Genomic DNA, 17433 nt, shown 5'->3' with positions numbered 1-17433 from the left:
AGTGAGGGGAACCACTGAGTAGAAAAGAAAAGGAGATGATACAAGGAGCACATTTAATTCAGTAAGAATAAATTGATTGAGTTACTGTACTCAACCAAAATAATGAGGAGCTAAACCCAATCCTTGTCTTTGAGGAGGCAAAAGATGTAGTTTAAAGATTATGGAATATTGTAAGTGAAATAACAAATATACAGTTCCTGCCTTGGTATCTTGCCCTATGGTTTAGTTCAAAAACATGCTTCTCTCTAGGGCCCTGCTACCCCAAGGGTGGTCCAGTACCCTCCAGCATCAAGGAGGAACTTGTTAGAAATATCAAATCCCAGGAGCTCCTGGGTGGTTTAGTCAGTTACGTGTCTGACTCTTGGTTTCAACTCAGGTCATCACCTCACGGTTCATGAGTTTGAGCCCTCCACATCGGGCTCTATGCTGGCAGTGCAGGGACTGCTTGGGACGTTCTCTCTCTCTCTGCTCCTCCCTTAGAATAAAAACAAACTTAAAAAAATACAGAAAGAAATATCAAATCCCAGACCTCAACCTTAAGCAGATTTAATGAATCAGAATCTGCATTCTAACAAGATGCCCAGGTGACTTATATGCATATTAAAGGTTGAGAAGTACTTCAAATGGGGACTAGGAGGAGGACTTCCTAGAGGAGGTGGCATTTGATTTGGCACTTAAGGTGATGCTTAGGTTGAACTATGGAGAAAGACACTTCGTACAAAGAAAACACAAGGCTTCAACGACATGGGACATGACTGTGGTCATTAAATGTTAAAAAAGAATCCCCCCTAAATGGGATAAAGGGGAAGTAGGTTAGAATCAGATTGTAGGTGGCTTGAGAGTCAAGTTCTAGGGTTTTCTCATTAGCCTGGAAGCACTGAAGGGATATGAAGGGGCAGGAGAGAGGATGATATAAGCAAAAATGTGTTTTAGGAAATTTAATCTGACCACGTGTCAAGTTGATTCAGAAGAACAACTAGAGGTACGAGCTCAGTAGGGAGCATGTGACAATTGTTCAGGTGACAACAAGGTAATGACAGCATCAGGGAAAGGAAGAATATGAAATACTGGTCTTGAAAAAAAAAGAACTTGGTACTGTTAATTTGGAGATGTGAGGGATGGCATAGATAGAAAAATACAAAGTCTGGGTGTTCAGCAAGAAAGAGAGAAATTTAGAGGAGAAATGGGTTTAGTAGCAACATAAAAGTTGGTGAGTCTGAGTTTCACTCTTGTTCACTTTGATGCATTAGAAGGACATGCAAGGGTGTGCATTTACAAATGTGAACTTAGATCAAAGCTCAGGAGAGAAGTTGAATCTGGAAAAAGATTTAGGAGAAATTGGCATAAAGGTGATTACTGACACACAGGCAATAGTTGAGCTTGCCAGCAAAAAGTATGGATGGTAAGAAAAGACAGACATGGAAAGAGCCAGGAGGAACACCTTCATCGAGGGGGTGGAAGGAGGAAGAAAAGAAAATGTACTCGCCGCAGATCTGCAGAGCAAACCACAGAACCCAACGAACTCTGCCTCATCTAAGCAGAAAAGGAGTCTGTTGACAGGATACTGGGCTTGCTTTCAGAGAGCAGGAACAGGAGAACTAGCCTCAGAAAACAAAAAGGAACCAAAGGAGGCCAGCAGCCGCTAGCCAGGACAAGCTCACGCAGGCCACAGCAGTAATCAGTAAGAACACCAACGCAGTGCTGCCCGCAGGGCATGCCCAGCAGTGTTTAGCTGCACCGTTGCTCTGGGTAGGAGACTTCTAATGCTACTTCCACCTGTAGAAATGATTTCTGACTGTTGCAGGCAGGAGCCTCTGATTGCCAAGGCACAGGCCATGAGCCAGCACACTAGCAGCTGGGGGGGTAGGGAGGAAGGGGAGAGTTAGGGCTTCCACCCCACCCTTGGGTTCTGCCTGCTTCCACACCCCTGCCCCAGCGATTTCTCCAAACAGACAGGGGTCAGGATGCTAAGCAGCCAAAAGCTGATGGATGTTCACTAGAGCAACCAGGAAGGAAAGGCAGCAGAGGAATCAGAAGTGCAGTCTCATACGACAAGAGAGAGCAGTTTTCACGTGATCACCAGTGGCAAACAACCAGGGATGCCAAAGAGGATGCGGGCAAACGGTTCCCGGAACAGGCTACTGTGGTCACCTTGAAGAGGAAACAAGCCAGACTTTAAGAAAAAAGAGGAGAGAGACAAGAGTGAAGTGACAACATGGAGGCTACATATAAACATATAAACTATTCTTGTGTGTGTGTGTGTGTGTGTGTGAGAGAGAGAGAGAGAGAGAGAGAGAGAGAGAGAGAGAGAGAGAGAGAAGATGGAAGGAAAGATAACCAAGAAAGGTAGTTGTAGAACAGGGGATATTTGAGCACATTTCAGACCACTATGAAGAAATCTGTAAAGAGGGTGATTGAAAATTCCAGAAAAAATACAAGAGCCAAATAAGATCCTAGAGGATGTGGGAGGGGTTGGGATTGAAGACAAGCTGGTGGTGATGGAGGGAGGTGGTTAGAAGAGAGAATGGAAACAGGGACAAGCAAATCTTGGTGCAGTTCCTTTACTTCAAGTTAACATTTATGATGCGTCTATCGTAAGTTAAGTGTCATTCTGGGAATTGTGGCTACAGAATATTGGGAAGGCAAGCCATGACCTCAAGAAGCGGATAAGCTACCCACATTAAATGAGCCGTTATGTTCATTCAATGTTAAATATGCTGTAACTTTAATAGTTTTAACTGCAAATATCAATGAAAACAAGCTGGAATTTAATAGGGTCAAACAAGATACAAATTGCTAGAGGAATTCAGGGCAGGAAGCAGACACTTCCAGCTGGGAATGTTTCAAGGAGGAAGTTGGCTCCTAAAGAATAAGTACACACAGCAGGAACGATGAGCATTTGGTGGGTCTGCCAGGCCAAAAAAAAAAAGGGGGGTCTACACCATAGCACACAAAAAACTGGATGTCAGAGTAGACATTTACCAATTATGAGGCTTCCCAGCTTCTGAATCTCTTATTTGAGGTTCCTTCACCTTACAGACAGAGCTGTCACTCTAAAGCTGGAAGTCCAGAGCCTCATTTTCCCTGCCACCTTTATATCTAGGACAGAGGGGCATGGATTCATCAGTTAGGCAAACTTGCCTCTGAGCTCAGCAATGGCACTGCACTTGACTTTGTGGCATAATTTTTCTTGTTTCCTCTCCACTGTCTAGATTGATTCCCAGAGCCTGGTTCTCCAGCCTTCCTAGCAAGTCCACAAGCTATCTGAAATCTTTTAAAGAAATTTCTTTTCTTTTAAAAGTAGCTATATTTTCTTGGGGCACCTCGGTGGCTCAGTCGGTTAAGCGTCCAACTTTGGCTCAGGTCATGATCTTGCGGTTCGTGGGTTCGAGCCCCGCATCGGGCTCTGTGTTGACAGCTCGGAGCCTGGAGCCTGCTTTGGATTCTCTGTCTCTCTCTGCCCCCCTGCCCCACTCATGCTCATATTTATATTTATAAATATATATAAAACATTAAAAAAAGCAGCTATATTTTCTTTATGTTTCTTGCAACCAAGAATCCTAATAAACAGCTATGATAATCCTGACTAATATTGATATGATCATGAAAAAGCTCATAACCTAGCTTAAATGAAGAATGGGGTGGGGTGACATATCAGCCTAGGTTATGTCAGGAAAACAGAAAGCTCTCTAGGCACAAGTAAAAGGGGATTTTATTTAAAAAAATACTGGATTATACAATCTCTTATGGTCCAGGGGAAAAAAGGAGAGAAAAGACACTGCTAGAATTTATGAAATTTAGAAATGCATACATTGTAGAAACCACCACTGAGGATGTCAGCACTCAAGTAGGTGGTTCACAGGAGGATGTATGCCTGGAAATCCTGGCAAGGCTGCCTAGATGTCTGCTGTCTGCAGATGCTCATATGCTTGTCTGGAGCAGCAGCTGAAGAAAAATGGCTTCTCCTCTTCTACCTGCAAATCTCAACCCAGTGCCTCTCACAGGATTCTGAATTGAAACTCCACAGGGAGTCTGAGAAATGTAATTTTCAAATTTCCAGTGCTGCCATGAAGGAGAGCATTTAGAAGGATGGTCATTGGGAGGATGGGAGCTAAGTGTCCCTGCTGTGAAGGTTCAAATGCCTAAGTGCAAGTCTTTTATCCCTTTGAGATTTGGAACTCTCCTACTCTCCTATATCTGTCAAGCCAGTAATCTCATTGAGACTTCCAGGACTCTGATCCCTCGATTTTCTTCAGTCTGTCAGGTCCCTCCACCTTTCTTGCAATCTTTGATTCCCTTGCCGCCTTGTCCACCTTGTCTTTGATTCCCTTGTCCGTCTTGTCCATCACTGTCTCTCTATACAGTATAAAATTCCAAAACTGTACCAGCTCCCATTCCCCACAGCTATTGCTTAAAGCTTAATAATAGTCCTATCAGGTCTGACTATTACCTGTTTTCTCTCCACCCTCCACATACTCTAAGCAATGGCCTTGTCTCCTACTTCACAGAGAAAATAAATAATGTGAACTTGGAATCTTCGCTGCCTATTCTTCCTCCTCCCCACATAAAGCCTCCATACTTATTTGCACCTTATTCCAATTCTTACCACCCTCCTCCCCCTGTAGCGGAGGCAACCTCCTGCTGCTGAACTTCCCCCCTGTGCTCTAGATCCTTAGGGGTTTTGTCATCCTTATTATCTCTCTTGCCTAAATGCCTCAAATTCTCTTTCCTGCCTCATTCCCCTCACCATATAAAAATGCTCAATTCACACCTTACACTTGGCCATTTATTTACTTTTCTTTCTGCTTTTATCCATAGGCAAGATACCTGGCTTCCTGCGACAGTAGTTCTCTGCCCTCAGACTCCATCTTCACTAATTTGCCTCATGCCAGGAGACATTATCGCATGTTATTTAAGAGCTCAGCTTTTAAAATGCTCAACATGGTTCATATTTTCCTAGGACCACTCAACTATGTGACCTGGTACAAGTCACTTAGATTCTACAAGTCTCTGATTATTGTCTTAAATTAGAGGCAATCATAACTTCTTCTCGGGATTGTCTGAGAAGGTCTTCATTAGCACAGTGTCTGATATATACTGAGTGTGCGTTTAATGTCACCTGTTGTCACTCCCTGAACTTCTGTGATCTGGCTGCCCCTCTTCCACTGTTGACACTGCCTCAGCAAAGCCTCCAGCGACCAGGTTGTTAAGAGTGATGAACATTTTCCCATTGTTTTAAGATAATATTTTCTTTAATCTGTTCAAGGTGTCCCACTCTATTGACCCTTCCCTCTTAATTTAATCCCAATTTCCAAAGTGGGGCACACAAGATGATTCACTTAGGTGATAGAAGCAAACATTACAACTTTCATTGTTTATAAAATGCATCATATTTCCTTCTGTGCATCATATGCATAGAAAGAGAGACATTGCCAATTAAATATGACACAACTGTCTTGTAATTTTGAAGTTCAGTTAATATTTATTACAAGAACTCTTTTAGATTTAAACTTAAGCATTTATTTAAACTTACAAATAATGGCAATATGATTTGTTGTGACTGAATTCATGTATGTATAGACAGTGATGTCATTTCAGCTCCCTGATAGATATTAAAATGGGGTGGGAGAAATATGCATCTTATTTTATGTACATATATGTATGTGTATGTATGTGTGTGTGTGTGTCTGTGTGTGTGCATGCAATGGAATATTATTCAGCCACAAAAAAGAATGAAATCTTGCCGTTTGCAACAACATAGATGGAGCTAGAGAATATAATGCTAAGTGAAATAAGTCAATCAGAGAAAGACAAATACCTTATGATCTCATGCATATGTGGAATTTAAGAAACAAAACAAATGAGCAAAGGGAAAAAAAGGGAGAGAGACAGAGAGACAGAGAGAAACAAATCAAGAAAAAGACTCTTCATTATTGAGAACAAACTAGTGGTTGCCAGAGGGGAGGTAGGTGGGGGGTGGATTAAATAGGTGATGGGTATTAGGAAGTGCACTTGTCATTTTGAGCACCAGAAGTGTTGAAACACTATATGGCACACTTGAAACAAATATATGTTAACTGATTGGAATTAAAATAAAAACTTAAGAAGACAAAATAAAATGAAATGTCAATATTATGTTGATAATTGTGGAAACTAGATGATAGCTATGTGCAGGTTCATTATCCTATTCTATTTTTGAGTATGTTTAAATTTTTCCATAATAAGTTTTTAAAAGTCGAAACAAAAGGGCACCTGACTGGCTCAGTCGGTGGAGCATGCAACTCCTGATTTCAGGGTTGTGAGTCTGAGCCCCACGTTGGGTGCAGAGATTACTTAAAAAAGAATAACTTTCGCTCAGGCTCACGGTGCCAGCAGTATGGGCAAGTGTCGCGGTCTTCATACTCCCAGGAAGCTCCACAGCCACCGACAAGATCAGAAGTGGCATGATAAACACTACAAGAAAGCCCATTTCAGCACAGCCCTGAAGGCCAGCCCTTTCGGAGGCGCTTCCCATGCAAAGGGAATTGTGCTGGAAATAACAGAGGTTGAAGCCAAACAGCCAAATTCTGCCACATCAGGAAGTGTGTCAGAGTCCAGCTGATCAAAAAGGGAAAAAATCACAGCCTTTGTACCCAGTGATGGCTGCTTGAATTTTACTGAGGAAAATCATGAGGTTCCAGTTGCTGGATTTGGTCACAAAGGTCATGCTATCAGTAACATTCCTGGAGCTTGCTTTAAGGTTGTCAAAGTAACCAGTGTCTCTCTTTGGGCCTTATACTAAGGCAAGAGGGAAAAACAAAGAACGTAAGTTTTGATGGTGACAAATATGACAAAAATAAGTTTTCATATGCCAAAAAACCATACTAATAAAATAAAATGCATTTTTTAAAAGACAAAAAAAGAAAATATGCATCTTCTGCTAAGTAAAACTTTAAGAAATTAAGTTTTACTAATAGTTATTACATGAGTTAAAATATTACACGTAATAATCCATAAGTAAATATACATATATGGGAATCATTCAAAAAATTACTGATTGAATACACAATTTAAAAGGTTTGGGAACTGGGGCTCCTGGGTGGCTCAGTTGGTTAAGCATCTGACTCTTGATTTCAGTTCAGGTCATGGTCTCAGGGTTTGTGAGTTCGAGTCCTGTATCAGACTCTGAGCTCACAGCATGGACCTGCTTGGGATTCTCTCTCTCTCTCTCTCTCTCTCTCTCTCTCTCTGCCCCTCCTACACTCCTTCTCTCTCTCTCTCTCTCTCTCTCTCTCTCTCTCAAAATAAATAAATAAACTTAAAAAAAAAGGTTTGGAAACCACTGACTTAAACCATCTCCCTGTAAGTAATATTTTCTCATTGTTTCCCTCCTCTACTTTTTCTTCTTGACTGTCTTCATGCCTCCTCTCTCTCCTCTTGCCCTGTACTCCTCCTTCCATGTTAGTATTCCCTACAGTTGTTCATTGTTAAGCCATTCCTCTAATTTTATCTACTCCCTGTACACTGAAGACTCTCAAACCTCTGGTTCCAACATAGATCTGTCCTGAGTTCCAGACTTAAAGGATTAGTAAATTTCTCCAAGTCCATACCATGGATCTCAAATCCATCAAATCTAAAAAGATATTTGTCTACTCCTTAAATCTGCCCCCTCCTCCTGTCTTCCTTATCACAGCACGTGGCAACATCTTTTTCCAGTCACCCACTTCAGAAGCCTGGAATTTATTCTTTCAACTCCCACTTCCAAATAGCTCAAGAATATGTCACCTGCTCTCTTTCTCCACGGTTACTACTCTAATTTAGGCTCTGGCTGCAACAGAAAATATGCTGCATTAAAAGTCAATAGCTCCATCTACAATGTAAAATTAAAATGAAAAAATAATTTGCATCACTAGTTTATCATGCTAGAGTTACTGAGATCATCAAAATTGTCCAAAACAAAGACATCTGCTGTTGGAGGGTATGCGCCAGGACTCAACACAGTATTGTTTTAAGCCAATAATTATCTGGGATGTGGAATTGATTTTTTTTATCCCATAATTTGGTGTCTAGTGACTTAAGTATCTAGCTGTTAGAGAAAATCCCATTACCATTTGGCAAACAATTTCAGACTGGATTGATTAGCCATGAAATGAATGCAAGTGATTTGCACAGCTTAAATATGCACTTAATAGTTTAAATATGAGATGACATTGACAGCTTTCCAAATACTACTGATTCTATTAGAGCAATTCACTAACATATATCAATATAATCCTTACATACTACCATTTCTATCCCATTTTTTTCTTTATACCTTTAGAATTTCCTATTTTTACGTTGACTATATTCATAAATTCTTCATTCTGACACCTTTCAGGGGCAAGGAGCTTCAGCAAACACAAGTTAAGTTACAAGGACCATCGCAGCTTTATCGCTGACTTTATTCTCTGTAAATGCAAACATTTACAATTTAAGTGGAGCCAAGTTTGGTTGGAAAGTACAAAACCCTATACAACAGTATACAGTTTGAAGAGAAATGCAAAGAATCGCAATTGTACATGGAACGACAGGCATTAAGTGAGAAGTTTCTTTAGAGTAATTGGGAGGGTCTAACTGTACCACAAATAACAATTATATCTCTAACCCGTTCAATAGCAGCTTATTATATTCTGTCTCCCTGTATGAGCTGCCTTATCTCTTATCTCCTTTGTCCCCATCATTATTGTCCTAGTTAACACTCTCCTGTCTCTTGCCTAGACTTTCCTAACAGCTTGTCCAGTCTCACCAACCTGGCATTTGTCCACAGCTGCCAGAGTCATCTTACCATCTTTTCAAAATGTAAACCTGATTTTATCTCTTTTGATGTTGCTTTTGACCAAACCCTTTCAGTGGTCTGCAGTGCACAGAGGATAAAGTCCAAGCTCCTGAATGTTACACAGAACACCTTTTTTTTTTTTTTTTTTTTTGATATGGTTCCGCCTTACCATCCAGTATCACCTTTGGCTGCTTTTGCAGACAGACCTTGCTCTACTCCTGGGTATCCACTCTAGTTCCCAAATGTACTGTACTGTGTCTCACTACTGGAAGGTTCTTCAGCCCATTCTCATATGACAGCTTCTATCAGTGCCCAGTATCAAATACTATGCCATGGCCTCCTAACTCTGGAAAATCTTCATTACCTACCCATGCAAAATTAACTGCTCCCCCTTTAAAGCCAGGACCCTGGCATTAACATGTCTCAATCTTGATCAAATCATAAACGCTTCTTTACATGTCTCATTTTCCATTAGGCTCAGAGCTCCTTGAAGAAAAGTACCATATCTTGTCCATTTTTTAATATCTTCAATACTGACTTTAGTACCCAATAACCATAATCATAATAAATATCAGTTATTGCACAGTAGTATGGCTTCCAGTGCTAATCTCAGTGCTTCCCTCATTTAATTCTCACTATACCTTTATGAAGTAGGTATTATTACTAGCCCCATAAGAAAAGTAAGACACAAGGTAAGTGCTTAATACATGTGAATTAATATTATTGCTTTTAAAAAAATTAATGTAGTCATATCACCATTACTCCTAAGAGTTCCCAGATATTGTTACAACCGGAAGTTGATACCTTGGTGCAGGGAAAGAGTGTGCAATGGCATGAGTATAGCTATTTGGTTGGAGGAGACATAGGTTGCCTGGCATTCTAAATTCAACTCCATGTATACAGACCTTCAAACTTAACTGCTTTGTTTTAGTTTTTATTTTTGTGTTCATATGTTATACTGACATTGTAAATCATTTCCCCATTCCCTGATCTCATTTATACCTAACCATCAAGTACAGAAATAGTTGGTACTAGTATTACTTCTACGTGTCCTTAAAATGTCAGATACGGAAATGAAGCTGCCAAGTCTGGGAAGAAAAAAATGCCCACCTCAATACCACTAAGTGGGCAGTTCTTGTGCTAATTTATTATTTATCTGGCTTAAGTTCTCTCTCCTGCAAGTCACACTACTAAGACAGATTTGAGAGTTATCCTAGATTGTAAGAAATAGTTTTTCTATGGAACTACAGTTTTGCAATTCTTTAACTGATATGGGTTATTTCCAGAAAACATTTTCATGTTAACAACTCCAATATGCTGAGTTCGAATGCATAATAAATGGTGGAATTTGGGACTGGGTGTGAGGTGAGAGGCTAAGGTATTTGTAGCTCAAGGATTGGTGCCAAATCACAGTTTATAACAGCTACCTACTGATCACCATGAAGCCAGTGAGGTAGAGAATTGTTACAAACACATCTTTAGTTTCCAGACTAATTCATCGGAGACACCTACAACCCAAACTGAAAATCACAGAAGGATGAGTTCTGTAAATTTTTGCATCTGTTCTTTTCGACTCTCCTGCTTCGTCTTGCTCCTGGATACTGCACCCTGTTGAATTCTTACTAACTCTTTGTGTATGTCATTTCCAGATCCCTAAGAGAGAGGATCTAATTAGCTCCATGAATCACCATAATCCCTGTTGAGCAACCTCTCACATCAGGCCCACTGACAGTGCTCTATGCAGATCCCCTCCAATGCTGTGTTATGTAAGTGTACTTCAGTTTTGGAGTGCTTTCACTCTCAACAACCAGCAACTGCATCTCACAATCAACAGGCTGCCCTCAGGTTGCATGAGGCCAGTTTCTTCTTCATGCACAAAGAGCATATAGTGCCTGGAAACTTATATACCCAGGCTCGGCCCTTAACCAATGACTGATGAATATGGGAGTATAAACATCCCAGCTCCCTCACCACTGCTAGGATTGCCTGTGAGGTGACCACCTCTCTTCAATCCTCTCTACAGAATTGTGACAGTTATCTTCTGTGGGGTTTTGTTTGACATCCCACCTCTGTCTGTCTTACTTTCCCTTCCCTGCCCCATGTCCCCACAACTCTACTTTTTCTCGGGAACACTTTATATCTCAAGAGTCCTGTGACAGCAATACAAATTCTAGATTTATTTCCGGATTCTTTTCGCCAGAAAAATCAAATCATCCCAAGATCTGCTTCTGGAGAACCCAACTCAGAAAAGGCCATTTCATATTCTGCTAAGCCACCTAAAGATTGGCTGTCTTTGAGGCAAGAGCTCATCCTTGATCTAATCAGCTATGATCAGAGTTACAGGGTCATATGAACAGAGGATCATAACCCGTGCTTACCCTTTAACAGGGGCTTTGGCCACGAGCCATGGCAGCCTCTGTGAGTGTGAGAAGTAGAAGCAAAGCCAGAGATCTCTCCTGAGAGTACACTCATATTCATTTGGGTAATGCCTGCTAGGCATAAATATGGCAAGGTGATAACAAGTGAAGGCAACAGTAGCAAACTGTGTAGGTCAAATCAAAGAACTCAAAGTGCTCTATACACCCAATGTGGAAATGATGATGTGTCATTTGCAATCATAAAGCAATATCTTAAAATATGTAAAGTAAAGATATAAGAAACAAACTTGGGAGTACAGTATCAATAGGGAAAATAAACCCACAGATACACATGCACACACACACACATACACACACACACCAAAGGCCCCAGAAATCAACTCTTTCCACTAAGAGCAATGTGAGGTTGAACCACATTTAAGAACCTTATGAGTATTTCCTTAGTTTTCTGTTAACTCACAAGGGAAGTCTGAACGCCCATGAGGCAAAAACTGATTACAGCTATTTACAAGGTAGGAAAGATACACCTTTATTTATGGTTGTATTGTTTTTAATTTTTGAATTGTTAGGTATCTATCTCTCATCTTGTAAATTGCATACAGCAACTTGTTAGATAATTTACAGACTATATTATTTTACTGTAAGAATAATAAAACACTAAAACATCCCTTAGACTCAATAACTACTTGACTCACACAGATGTCACAATATAACAGTAACACTACAAAACAGCCATACAATGAATGAAATCACAGAACATATAAGGCACCTTCAAAGGAACTGGAAATAGAAATAGCCATAAACATCCTACCCAAACTTTTTTGTGGTAACCTCACAAAACACAGGGGTCCACACTCTATCCACAAAAGGGAGGGGGGAAGCCTCAGTGTCCTTTATTAAACAAATGAAGGTTTTAAATTTTATTCTTGAATTGTCATCCATTGTTGCCTGACAGGATTCTTTTCTTTGCCTTAAAAGGAATTGTACCAGAGAGTAGGGAATACAAACCATTGAGACTTGGTACCTGCTCCAGGCTGGGGATGATGGCATGAACACAATTATAATACAAAGGAAAACCTATCAAGCACTCTCATTCAAAGTGAGGGATTGGGGTTAGCTTCAAGGAAGAAACTGTTTGAAGTATACTTCAGAGAACAATACAATTTCCAAAAGAAGAGGCAGGGAATAGAAAGCTCCAAGGACTTTTTGTTGTGATTGCCATTTTTCACTACTACAGGTTAAAGTAACCCCTGCAAGTCTTAGCATCTTTCTCTTTCGGAGCTTCCTACTGAACTGTCTTTAAGAAGAGAAGCAAAGGGGGACGGCCTGGGCGGCTCAGTCAGTTGAGCCTCCGACTTCAGCTTAGGTCATGATCTCACGGTCTGTGAGTTCAAGCCCTGCATCAGGCTCTGTGCTGACAGCTTAGAGCCTGGAGCCTGCTTCAGATTCTGTGTCTCCCTCTCTCTCTGACCCTCCCCCACTCATGCTCTGTTTCTCTCTGTCTCAGAAACAAATAAACATTAAAAAAAAAATTAAAATAAACAAAAAGAAGAGAAGCAAAGGGGAGCCTGGGAGGCTCAGTCTGGTTAAGTGTCTGACTTTGGCTCAGGTCATGATCTCACAGTTCATGGGTTTGAGCCCCGTGTCAGCCTCTGTGCTGACTCTCAGAACCTGAAGCCTGTTTTGGATTCTGTGTCTGCCCCTCTTTTGCTCATTCTCTGTCTCTCAAAAATAAATAAATGTTTTTTAAAAAAGTTGTTTGTTTTTTTTTTATAAAAAAAGAAGAGAAGCAGAAAGCCCAATTGGATCTTTTTCTTATGCAGTAAATTGGCAAAACAACCTTGGAAAATAGTATACCATTATCTGTTAATATTTGATGTAGGGGTGCCTAGGTGGTTCAGGTAGTTGAGTGTCTGACCTTCGTTTGGGTCATGATCTCACAGTTCATGAGTTCAAGTCCCATATTGGGCTCTGTGCTGACAGCTCGGGGCCTGGAGCCTGCTTCAGATTCTGTGTCTCCCTCTCTCTCTGCCCCTTCCCTGCTGGCCACTCTGTCTTTCTCTCTCTCTCAAAAATAAATAATAAACATTAAAATTTTTTTTAAATTTGATGTATGCATTCTCTGTGACCAAGCAATTCTAATTCTTAGAGTATACTCAAATGCATGCATTTGTACGTCAGAATATTTGTTCAGTGATCAAAGTGCCTTATTTGTATTTGTCAAAAACTGTAAACATGATCAAATGGATAAATTGTGGTGTGCGGTGTGTTCATACAATAAGATATATATAGCAACGAAAATGAAAAAACACAGGCATGCACAACAATGTGAATAAATCTTAAAAGTATAACATCAAGCCAAAGAACTCAGATACAAAAGAATACACAGATCATGAATCCATCTGTATGTCGTTCAAAAACAGGCAACACTAAGGGGTCTACTTGTCAGAGGTCCAACTGTACGTAAAGCAAGGACATTATAACCATAAAAGTGCAAACAGTGGCTGTGTTTAGAGAGGATGAAGGGATGTGTGATAAAAAAGGGACACAGTCGGGGCTTTTGGAGTACTGGAAATGTTATATATTTTCTGCTTAGGAGGTGGTTACATAGATATTCACTTTGAAAATTTTTTACTACACATTTATGCTTTATAAGCTTTTTTCATATACATTGTAGTTCAAAATAAAAAATATATATATAAGGTATCTCTACTATCAACAATATGACAGTATTCCTGGGGGACAAAAACATACATATGTGGAAAAATTATTGAAACAATACACAACATATGACCAAATACCAAAGATAAAAGGTACTACTATAGGAGGTGAAAGAGGATAGGCTTTGAAGAGTTAAAATCTGCACGGAAGAGAAAAGTCAGTCATGGTTGGAGGAACAACATGAACAATACTCCATATTCAAATTTTTATTTGGACCCGTACATTAACTAATGGATGATAAGGTCAAATAGGTAATGTTGGGAATGACTTGGATCAGATTATTGAGACCCCTCCACATGATAACATGCCTACATGTGTTAATGAAAACATTAAATATCAGTAGCTGCTATCTATTGGTTGCTCATTTTGTGCTAGGGAATTTAAGGCTTACAGTAATCTTAAGACTAAGTGTTGTTATTTATTCTTTTTTCAGTGAGAAAGCTGAGGCTCAAATTAAGTGTCTTGCCTAAGAACCCAGCTAGCAAGAGGTGGGGTAAGGACTCAAACCCACATGTCTGATTTCAAAACCCCTGATGGAAATAAGGGCCAACCTATCAGGAAGAGTACTCCTAGTACCCAGTTGTGGTCTCCACCATTTCCTACTAAAAAGAAGCAAACATCTTTAGAGAAGTGGCTGATTCCAGGTCTGGAACAGAAAATGTACATGTGGAGACTGAAACATCTTGTCATTCCAGATCACAAGGAAACTGTGAACACTTCTATGGTCATGTCTCCCCTGGCCAAAGTGGAGCATCAATATATATAATAAATGAAAGGGACTGAAAAGCACCAAATATTAATAAACCATAATTAAAAATTAAAATCTCATTGGTCACCTTCAGAGGATGTTATGAACCACCTCCTTATACTTTCAAAACTGATCAATAAAGGAAGAATCAAGTTTCTTACATGATCTGTAGTTCTGGGTAACCAACTAGTTGATAAGGAAAAGTTTCTCTTTAAAGAAGCAACCAACTAATAAATGAAGAAAAAAATGATAGAATTAGAATATCTTTATTTTCTAATGCTTAGTGATCCCAGGAATGATCAGCAATGGCTGATAACATCACTAAACAATGAGAAAAAAATATCACATTATGGCCCTCCAGACAGAAAAGCACAGCACATATGAAATAGTACCATCAAGAATAAATTGAATCTGAGTCTCATAAAGCCTACTATTAATTTATAAGAGCTACAAGGGATAATGGAACCTGTGAACACAATAGTGATGCAATAATCAAAATTCAGACTGAGAAATTCTACAAACGAGCCAGTTTTTTCTCACACAATTACAAGGGGAAAAAGAACGAAAAGACAGGGTGCCTGGAGATTAAAAGATACTTAAGAGAAATCTCAACCTGTGTCAATGTAAAAACCGTATTTAGATTCTGACTCAAACACATGGTAAAAATAAAAGAAAACAAAATTTATAAGATAACTGGGGAAATGTGAACACCGATTGGATATTTAACAGTATTAAGAAATTATTGTCCGTGTTTTTAGGTGAGATAATGTGTTGTGGTTATGTCTTTTATAAGATCTTATCTTTTAGAGATGCATATTGACATATTTACAGATGAAATATTTGATGTTCTGATATTTGCTTCAAGATAATCTGAAAGGAGTAGAGAGTGGGTCAAAATAGAGATGACACAAGACTGACCCTGTATCGGTAACTGTTGAAGAAGGTGATGGGACCTATAAATTCATTATACTATGTTCCCTACTCTGGGTGCAGTTTTTATATTCTATAGTAAAAAAATAAAAACAAAAAATTCAAACATGCTCAGAGTCTCTCTTACTCTGATTCATGGAGAGGGAGAGACTAAAAATACCAAGGAGGGGAAGATTATGGTCAGGAACACAGAAGAATTTATGTTAAGAAAAGGAAGTCTGGGGCACCTGGGTGGCTCAGTCAGTTATGTGTCTGAGTCTTGATTTCGGCTCAGGTCATAATCTCATGGTTTGTGGGGCGGAGCCCCATGTGGGGCTCTGTGCTGACAGCATGGAGCCTGCTTGGGATCTTCCCTGTCTGTCTCTGTCTCTGTCTCTCTCTCCCCTCGTCCCTCTCAAAATAAATAAACTTAAGAAAAAAAGGTGGGGGGGGGGGTGTGCTCACTTTTCCTCCAAAACTGAGATAAAGGTGAGTAACAGGAAATACAGAGACATGGTAGACTCACATTAGGGAGCCTCATTAGGTTTGCCTACCAGCAAAGAGGCACATTTTGCTCCCTGGAAGAAGTCTACAAGGACATGGAACTGGGTCCTAAAAAGTAAAAGTTTAAACCATCTGCATCATGGGGATATTAGTGAGCTGACAAAAGGTGAACAGATGGTACAGTACTACCTCTCAGTACTAAAAATAGCGTCATATCTCTCAGTACCTAAAATTTTTTTAGGATTCTCACCATTACACTTCAAAAATGTTTCTAAAAGTCAATCAGCCATCATTCTTAGCTTAACTAAGGTAGATATCTTAACCTTACCCTTAACTAACAAGTTAGGTGGTCCTGAGTTATGAGTCAGCTTTGATGGAGACTTACATCACACTCTGACTTCCAAAGCTGGAAAACTTGACATTCACTACCTTCTGCTAAAGTCAGGAAAATAATTGTTCTAAAGTGTAAACCTGACCAGTTTCCCCGAGGAGCAAGGACTCCTGGGCTTTGATTATTTATCATTTGAACTATTGTTTTCTTGGAACAGATTTTGGCAACGGATTTAGTTATTCTGAGGAAAGAATTTCCAATTACATAAGTAAAAAGCAAACATATCACCTTAATTCTTGCCTCTTTGACAAAACATAGTGAATGCATGCCAATATAAAAACCAAATCTTTCATCACATTTCCCACATCCATAAAGTCATCTGTACCATTAAAATTATTTCCTTATTTTCCAAAGAATGCACCATTGACAAAAATGATTCCTAGAGAATTCCCACCATGCTTGAGGTGTTACACTCCTGACACATTACTGATCTTTGCAACCACCAACTACACAAGTCTTACCAACACCAGCATCGTCTTAACCTATGACCCACTTTTTCATCATCACCTAGCACCTAAATTTCGCCACAACCACCCCCGCCTTCTATCAGAGGCAGGTAGCCAGCCCTAAGGTGTTCTCACTGTGTTTTGGAAGTCTTCCCATGAATCTCAAGGGTCCACGTTGAACCTCACTTATGCTTTTTATATCCACAAAGGTCACTGAAACCTCTGAGCTCCAGTTTCCTCATCCAAAATGTGAGAGGGAAGATGATGGACTCCAAACTTCTCTGTGAACTCATAATTCCATAGTTCCTTGGTGTCTGTGAATGAGGCTAAGCTGAGTAAGTGAATGAGTCAGCCATTCTGGCTCCTTTCCAGTCCCATATGTCAATGTTCTGTAGACATACTGATAAAACATTTCCTTATCTGAGAATTCTACAGTTTAAAGCCTGGTGGGGGGAGTGCCTGGGTGGCTCAGTAGTTTAAGCATACAACTCTTGATTTCAGCTCATGGCATGATCTCATGGTTCGTGGGATGGAGTCCCGTT

At 39.9% G+C, this 17433-nt stretch overlaps 1 pseudogene; it reads left to right on the top strand.

Moving 5' to 3' along the window:
* Positions 1–6376: 6376 nt before the first annotated feature.
* On the top strand, positions 6377–6808 carry LOC122227815 (annotated as a pseudogene).
* Positions 6809–17433: the final 10625 nt, after the last annotated feature.

Source organism: Panthera leo, chromosome C1 (genome assembly GCF_018350215.1).
Source record: "Panthera leo isolate Ple1 chromosome C1, P.leo_Ple1_pat1.1, whole genome shotgun sequence".
NCBI lineage: Eukaryota > Metazoa > Chordata > Mammalia > Carnivora > Felidae > Panthera > Panthera leo.
This window is presented reverse-complemented; position numbering and strand designations above follow the sequence as displayed.